The 7,500-nt window shown below is 36.0% G+C and overlaps 1 protein-coding gene and 1 long non-coding RNA gene across 4 annotated transcripts in view; one reads left to right on the top strand and one right to left on the bottom strand.

Moving 5' to 3' along the window:
• LOC135225170 (FMRFamide receptor-like) overlaps window positions 1-7,500 on the bottom strand; it is a 355,663-nt gene that overhangs the window by 332,347 nt on the left and 15,816 nt on the right. The window lies entirely within an intron of this gene.
• Window positions 1-7,500, top strand: part of LOC135225171 (uncharacterized) — a 302,389-nt gene that overhangs the window by 273,355 nt on the left and 21,534 nt on the right. The gene's annotated exons all lie outside the window — the stretch shown is intronic.

Raw genomic sequence — 7,500 nt, forward strand, 5'->3', positions numbered from 1 at the left:
TAGTTTTTACTAGATTCCTTTTCAGGGATCTTGGGATCGTGCCTAGTGCTCCTATGATTATGGGTACGATTTCCACTGGCATATCCCATATCTTCTTATTTCTATTTTCAGATCTTGATACTTATCCATTCTTTCCCTCTCTTTCTCTTCAACTCTGGTGTCCCATGGTATTGCGACATCAGTGAGTGATACTTTCTTCTTGACTTTGTCAATCAACGTCACGTCTGGTCTATTTGCCACCGTATCACCCTATCCGTTCTGATACCATAAGTCCCAGAGGATCTTTGCCTGATCGTTTTCTATCACTCCCTCAAGTTGGTGCTCGCACCACTTATTACTGCAAGGTAGCTGATATTTGTTGCACAGGCTCTAGTGGAGGGCTTTTTGCCACTGAATCATGCCTTTCTGTTTTTGTACTGGTTCTGTGCAAGTGCCGGGCATTCGCTTGCTATGTGTTTATGGTTTCATTTTCGTATTGCACTTCTACATATGGGAGAGATGTTATTTCCGTCTATCGTTCTTTGGACATATCTGGTTCTTAGGGCCTGATCTTGTGCCGCTGTTATCATTCCTTCAGTTTCCTTCTTTAGCTTTCCCCTCTGTAGCCATTGCCATGTGTCATCATTGGCTAGTTCTTTAGTCTGATGTATTGTCCGTGCATTGGTTTGTTGTGCCAGTCCTCTTTTTCTGTCTGTCATTCTCCTGTCTCTGTATATTTCTGGGTCTTCGTCTACTTTTATTAGTCCTTCTTCCCATGCACTCTTTAGCCACTCGTCTTCACTGGTTTTCAGATATTGCCCCAGTGCTCTGTTTTCGATGTTGACGCAGTCCTCTATACTTAGTAGGTCCTCTCCCTCCTTCCTTTCGTGTTATGTATAGTCTGTCCGTATTTGCTCTTGGGTGTAGTACTTTGTGTATTGTCATATGTTTCCTGGTTTTCTGATCTATGCTGCGGAGTTCTGCCTTCGTCCATTCCACTATTCCTGCGCTGTGTCTGATTACTGGCACTGCCCATGTGTTTATGGCTTTTTATCATATTTCCGGCGTTGAGTTTTGACTTTGAGTATCGCCTTGAGTCTCTGCATATATTCTTTCCTGATCGTTTGTCCTTCATCTCTTGGGTGTTTTATATCCCCTCCTTCCATTATTCCCAGTTATTTGTAACCTGTCTCATCTATGTGTCTGATGTTGCTCCCATCTGCTAGCTTTATCCCTTCAGTTCTCGTTACTTTGCCTTTTTGTATGTTGACTAAGGCGCATTTTTCTATTCCTAACTCCATCCTGATGTCCCCAGATACAATCCTTACAGTCTGGATTAGGGTATCTATTTCCTTGATGCTCTTACCATACAGCTTGATGTCGTCCATGAACATCAGATGGTTGATTCTGTTGCCTCTTTCCTTGAGTTGGTACCCGGCATCCATCTTCTGTAGTACTTTTGTCATGGGGAATCATGGCTACTACGAAGAGTAGTGGGGACAGTGAGTCGCCCGGGAAGATCCCTCTCCTGATATTAACCTCTGCTAGTCTTATTCCAGAGCTTATAAGTATTGTATTCCAGTTGCGCATTTTATTTTTGAGATTATTATTATTATTATTATTATTATTATTATTATTATTATTATTATTATTATTATTATTATTATTATTATTGAACCACGGAACCCCTGTAACAAGGCTATAATATTGAGAATTAAAAGCACAGCAGTGTTAAGAATATATTTATGTACAGGTTTAAAAATGACAAGGGGAGACTTTCGGATAATGAAGAGGGATACGGAGCAGTTTCCGAAAATCTCTCCTTGTCATTTATAAACCTGGGCATGAATATATTTTTAACACTTCTGTGGCTTTTAGATTATTATTATTATTTTCTCTGATCGCCTGTCAACTGGCAGTAAAAACATCTTGCAATGTCCTTTATTATTTGTGGTTGGTACTTTAATCATTTCATGCAACAGTTTTTTTTTTTACTTCTGAAATAATGACGAGAAAAATTAAAGCAGACATATATGAATCCTTTGCTTTGAATTCCTCATCATGATCGTCAGAAAGGATCTTAATCGAACATTTTTTCAGTCTTTCCATAGAACATTTAAATAATCCATCGATATTTTGGATGAAATTTACTCACAATTAATACATTTGTTTTCCAAATTAACGTTGGACCGTGGTTTCATATATAGGGACCTTTGACTGGGAACGTTTTACATTCACAATACGAGAGAAAAAATTGCAATATTTATTTAGATCGTTTATTTCATTCAGCTCATGAGCATTAAATTGTAATGTCAGAAAGACTGTGCCAGTCAAACGTTAGTCTAATTTATTGTTAATTTATTGTTAAAGAAGCAAAGTACTATCCAAAACGATGATGTTGTTGATGACCATGACCATATCGATGCCAATGTGCATGATCTAATAATTCATTCCTATCGCTTAAATCTTCCCCCGGCATCGCTCGCAAGCATAACAATACATTAGTAATTGATTTACCTCAAGATTTTCATTGCGTCATCTCAGCGCGAGAAAACATTCTTATGTGATTTTATGAAGCATATAACAAATAACTGCTATTACATCCAGGTGTCATTTTTAACTCACAAGATCTGTCGAGTCTTTCTTCTCTGAAACCGGCTTTTTAATTTCATTGCTATTTCATTCCATTACTTTGGTCAGTCAATCTTTTCATTCACTGTCCATTTGCTCTCTCTCTCTCTCTCTCTCTCTCGATGTCCAGTCTGTGTCCTCTTTATATATTTGTAAGTATTTCTACCGTTTATCACGTCCTTCCAGTCAATCCCACGTCCTTTTTAATGCTTATTCATCTATCTAGTAACAGAGAATTTAAACCGCAACACAATCCTTTGTGTATAACAGTTTTCAAAGAAGGAAACAGATACAGAAAAAGAAACAAAGCTTAGGCGCATTTTGCTTCTTTCACTGATATTTATTCGTTTAGACAGTTTGAGAACTTGCTCGGAGTACTTAGCCAATTGAATAAAAGGTTGTAACATCAGGAATAATGTTCAGATACAAAAGCGGACAAAGAAAAAGATAAAACAAAAAACAAGGAGCTTAGCATTCATCATTACCGACCCGTATATAGAGCAACGGTATAAATCTTCATTTTAACTCACGTTATGAGGCCTTGATAAGGCCAATAACCCTAATTCTTCGTCCGATATACTTGGTTAGATGTAGAAGGGAAGAGAGAGAGAGAGAGAGAGAGAGAGAGAGAGAGAGAGAGAGAGCTAATATATCTGTTTTCCTCTGATTCGTATTAACATATTTGGTAAATAAATATATTCGTTCACTGATTCTCTCCCCTGACTGTTAAGGCTGGCCCATTATATATATTATATATATATATATATATATATATATATATATATATATATATATATATATATATATATATATATATAATATATATATATATATATATATATATATATACTATATATATATATATATATATAATACACGTATCTTTATATATATATATATATATATATATATATATATATATATATATATATATATATATATATATATATATATATATATATATATATGATATATATGTATATATATATATATATATATATATATATATATATATATATATATATATATATATATATATATATATATTCAATGTAGCACGAAAGTCCGCGTGCTTTTGATTATGATATATGTATGTGTATATATTATGTATATATATATATATATATATATATATATATATATATACATAGTTAAATAGGTAGATAGATAAATAAGATAAGTATTGGGGGTTAGATTCCTTAAGTCAATAAACTGCTGGCTCAGCTTAACTCCTTCCCTGAATTTCAGTCTCTAAAATCCAAAATCCATTGAAATGATGAATCGTAAAAAAAAAAAAAAAAAATCCGACTTATAATCCCTTAAGCTGTTGTGAACTTTCATAGAACTGATAATCATCACTAAGAACAGCCGGATCTCTTTTCTTTTAGGTTTAATGCCTCTCCACGTTCGCACACTAACGTCCGACACAGAAATAAATGTCTTTGCGCTTCGGCGTGGCTTGGATAAATAACCAACGCACAGTTACCCCACGTTTGGGACTGTCGGTGGCCACAGTAATAATGCTTAGGATGCGATGAAGGCCAGTGCCCTTAGCAGTGGCAATTTGGGGAAATCGTAATAACTTTTCACTAGAGAGTAGAGAAAGCTTTTAGGATAACGATCGTGCAAGCGGATAGGAGAACTGTTCCTTAGAGAATTTGTTGATTAAAGATACAAGTTTAATCCAATAACGACGAAATTCACTTTGGGTCAGCCAGAAAAGAACACATTTGGGAGTGTCATAACTGTTAAGGCTTAAATAATTTAAGAGCATCGTTACTTGACACAAGAATAATTCTTTCCTAAACAGAATTCAGGTAAGTGAAATGTACTACATCTGTTTCCCTATAACGGGCGTTTGCTTTGAGAGTAGAATAATTCTTGATGAAAATAGAGCAGATATTATTTAATCACCTGGCTGAATCTATTCATTAACACTCGCGTGTACGTCCCATTGCGTTTCCCTTGAAGTCAACTGCGTTGGAAACATAACAAGGTTTCTCTTTTGGTAGGCGAGCCAACGTCACTCTTATTCCCGGCTTTACTGTCCACAAGATTTCCTCACTTGCTCAAGGTCAATTCGTTTATTAATCAGGAACGCGTCTATAAAGACAAGAAAAAGATTTCTGAAAGCAAAGACGGGATGCTGTAGAAGAAAACCAATTGGAGTTAGATTCGAAACCTTCACGTAGGAGGTCTTCATAAACCTGCTAAGAGAGAGAATAAGCAAGTGTTGGTAAACAAGTAAGAGGAAGTTAGCAGACAGCCAAAATGAAGAAGTGCTGGCCCCCCACCACCCCCGCCAAGCTCCCCATCCCGCCCCATTCATGAAGGCCAGGTGGTGGCCTTATGGGCCATCATCTTTCTTGGAGAGACGAGAGGCGCCCAAAATATACGTGGCCTCTTCAGTTCTTTCCTTCCCTCATGGGCGAGTTGCACTTTTATCTAAGCCAAGGTCACTTGTCTCAGCAGTCGTGCAACTTCTCTCTCTCTCTCTCTCTCTCTCTCTCTCTCGTTTGCTGTGACGAATATAACCGTAAGCCCCCCGACCCCTACCTAATTTCTTGCCCCTTTGCAGTGCAGGTAAGGCCAGGCCCTTTTACGTCCGTCGTCTATTTATGCAATATGACTCATGAAGTTAAAAGACACCGGATTTCCTTTTTTTTTTGAATATTTCCAAAAATATACAAATAAATAATAAGGACCAACGCTTCTTCTTAGAATAACTCGCAAACCGCATCCTATTGCCAAATGAAACAAGGCTTTAGAGACAGATATAACTCCAGCGACAAGCAACATCATTTTATTACCCTTAGACCTCATAGTTAGTTCTGAGAAGTCATATATATAAATAAATATGGACTGGATAAATATTAAATTTATATTAATAACGTCAAATTCAGGATATTATCTGAGTTAGTATTTCGGAGAAAACGTGCAAGGTCGTGACAGTCATATTCAAAGATATTTTCTATATACTAGCAGGAAGTATTTGATATTCCCTTCCCTAATTACTTCTGGAAAAAGAATATAGAAGGACGCCATTAACTCACGTAAGTTAAGAAAGCCCACTGTCATTAACTGAAGGTCGGGCATAGTAATCTTCAAGATTGTTTGTGATTTATGTCAAATTAAATATGTTACTATATTTTTACTCACAGAGGTCAGCTGATTGCGGTATCAGTATTCTCTCTCTCTCTCTCTTCTCTCTCTCTCTCTCTCTCTCTCTCTCTCTCTCTCGCTAGCATGCCTACACATTCCACATGTGGAAGACTCACAAGCCAAAGTGAACACTTAGGCTGCCTCCTACCAGTCAACCCCACAGTATATATATATATATATATATATATATATATAGATATATATATATATGTATATATATATGTATATATATATATATATATATATATATATATATATATATATATATATATAGACAGACTGATAGCTATGGTTGTAGACTTGTAGGTTTGCATTTAAAAATATAGGCTCAAATATATTCTGAAAGACGCAAGAAGGACAATTTGTCTGAAACTTTTTGCTATTTGTTTTGTATGCAATTACTAATATCGTTTACATTACAGAATAAACAGTACACGTGGTTGATATTACGATATGCCAGTTCATCAACAGAAGTGATGCAATATATAAATAGATATATTTCTGATAAACAGATGTGAAATTATTCATGTCTTACAAGGACACCACATTGTAAACAGTAAAAAAAGAAAAAAAAATAGAAAACTGATAGCATAAACACCATTTTGATACGATCAAGACGCACAAGCAAAACGATAATAATTAATCGCAGCTTATTATGGAAGACGATGTCATGTCTATCCAGAGAAGCGAAGAGGAGAGGAAGCTATTTAAACTTACTTGAAACTAAAAGATAACTAACAGACCCGTTGCTCGTCCTGAATTACGAATCGAGATAAGAACGGGTTGAATGGCAGAATCATTTCTTATTCATGCCGTCGCAATCAAGATGCGACGTAATTAGACAGAGCCCACTTCACTCCCTCCACCCGTCCCAGGACACCGCCCCCCACCACCCGCCCACCCCCTACCCAACACCAACCATCTCTTGCTCAAACACACGCCCCGAATGTGATCGCGCTGAGGCAAATATAAGATTATCCTCAAATAACTGTAATTATGTTATGTGCACGAGGAAAATTTATATATGTGTTTTGCATGCAGGCACTACTCTACGTCTGTCTGTGCATAAAATATGTTAACTCAAATATTTTATAGTTTGAATTCAGCTGAATTTTGTAAAAAAAAAAAAAAAAAAAAAAAAAAAAAATCGACGTTTTGACAAGGTGTTGATTGCGTTTTGAAACAACCAGATCTCGATGCATGGTTACCAGAAAAAATATATTTATCTATCAGTGACGTTGTTAGATGAAGTTCTTATCTTTCAATTTTGCTAGATTTTATTTTACACAGTAAAATAATGATTCAACGTTAATTTTCTAGATTAGTATTATGATTTCAAGTTAAATAGGATTTTTGTTATATACCTTGTTAATGTTTTCAGAGCTTGGCAGAGAACAACTCGCTCTAAGTACTCTTGTTTACTCTGTAAATTCCTTTACCAATTTAATCTGAAAACGTGGTAGACCAGCTCTTGTTTTTACCTGGGTATGCAATGTTTTCCTACATGCCCTATAACTTTTCCCTATTCACAAAAAATATGAGATGGCTGAGTGGTATTGCCTGAACTTCCCAGTGTACTGACCACCTCTAGCTTAGACCTGGGTATGGAATTTTTTCATACAGACCCTCTGTTTTCCCCTAATCAACTAAAATGAGAGAGACGGTTGAATTTTATCGCTTGAATTTCCCAGTATGTATACCAGCTCTGCTGTGACTTGGGTATTTTTC

Source organism: Macrobrachium nipponense, chromosome 13 (genome assembly GCF_015104395.2).
Source record: "Macrobrachium nipponense isolate FS-2020 chromosome 13, ASM1510439v2, whole genome shotgun sequence".
In the NCBI taxonomy this organism is placed as follows: domain Eukaryota; kingdom Metazoa; phylum Arthropoda; class Malacostraca; order Decapoda; family Palaemonidae; genus Macrobrachium; species Macrobrachium nipponense.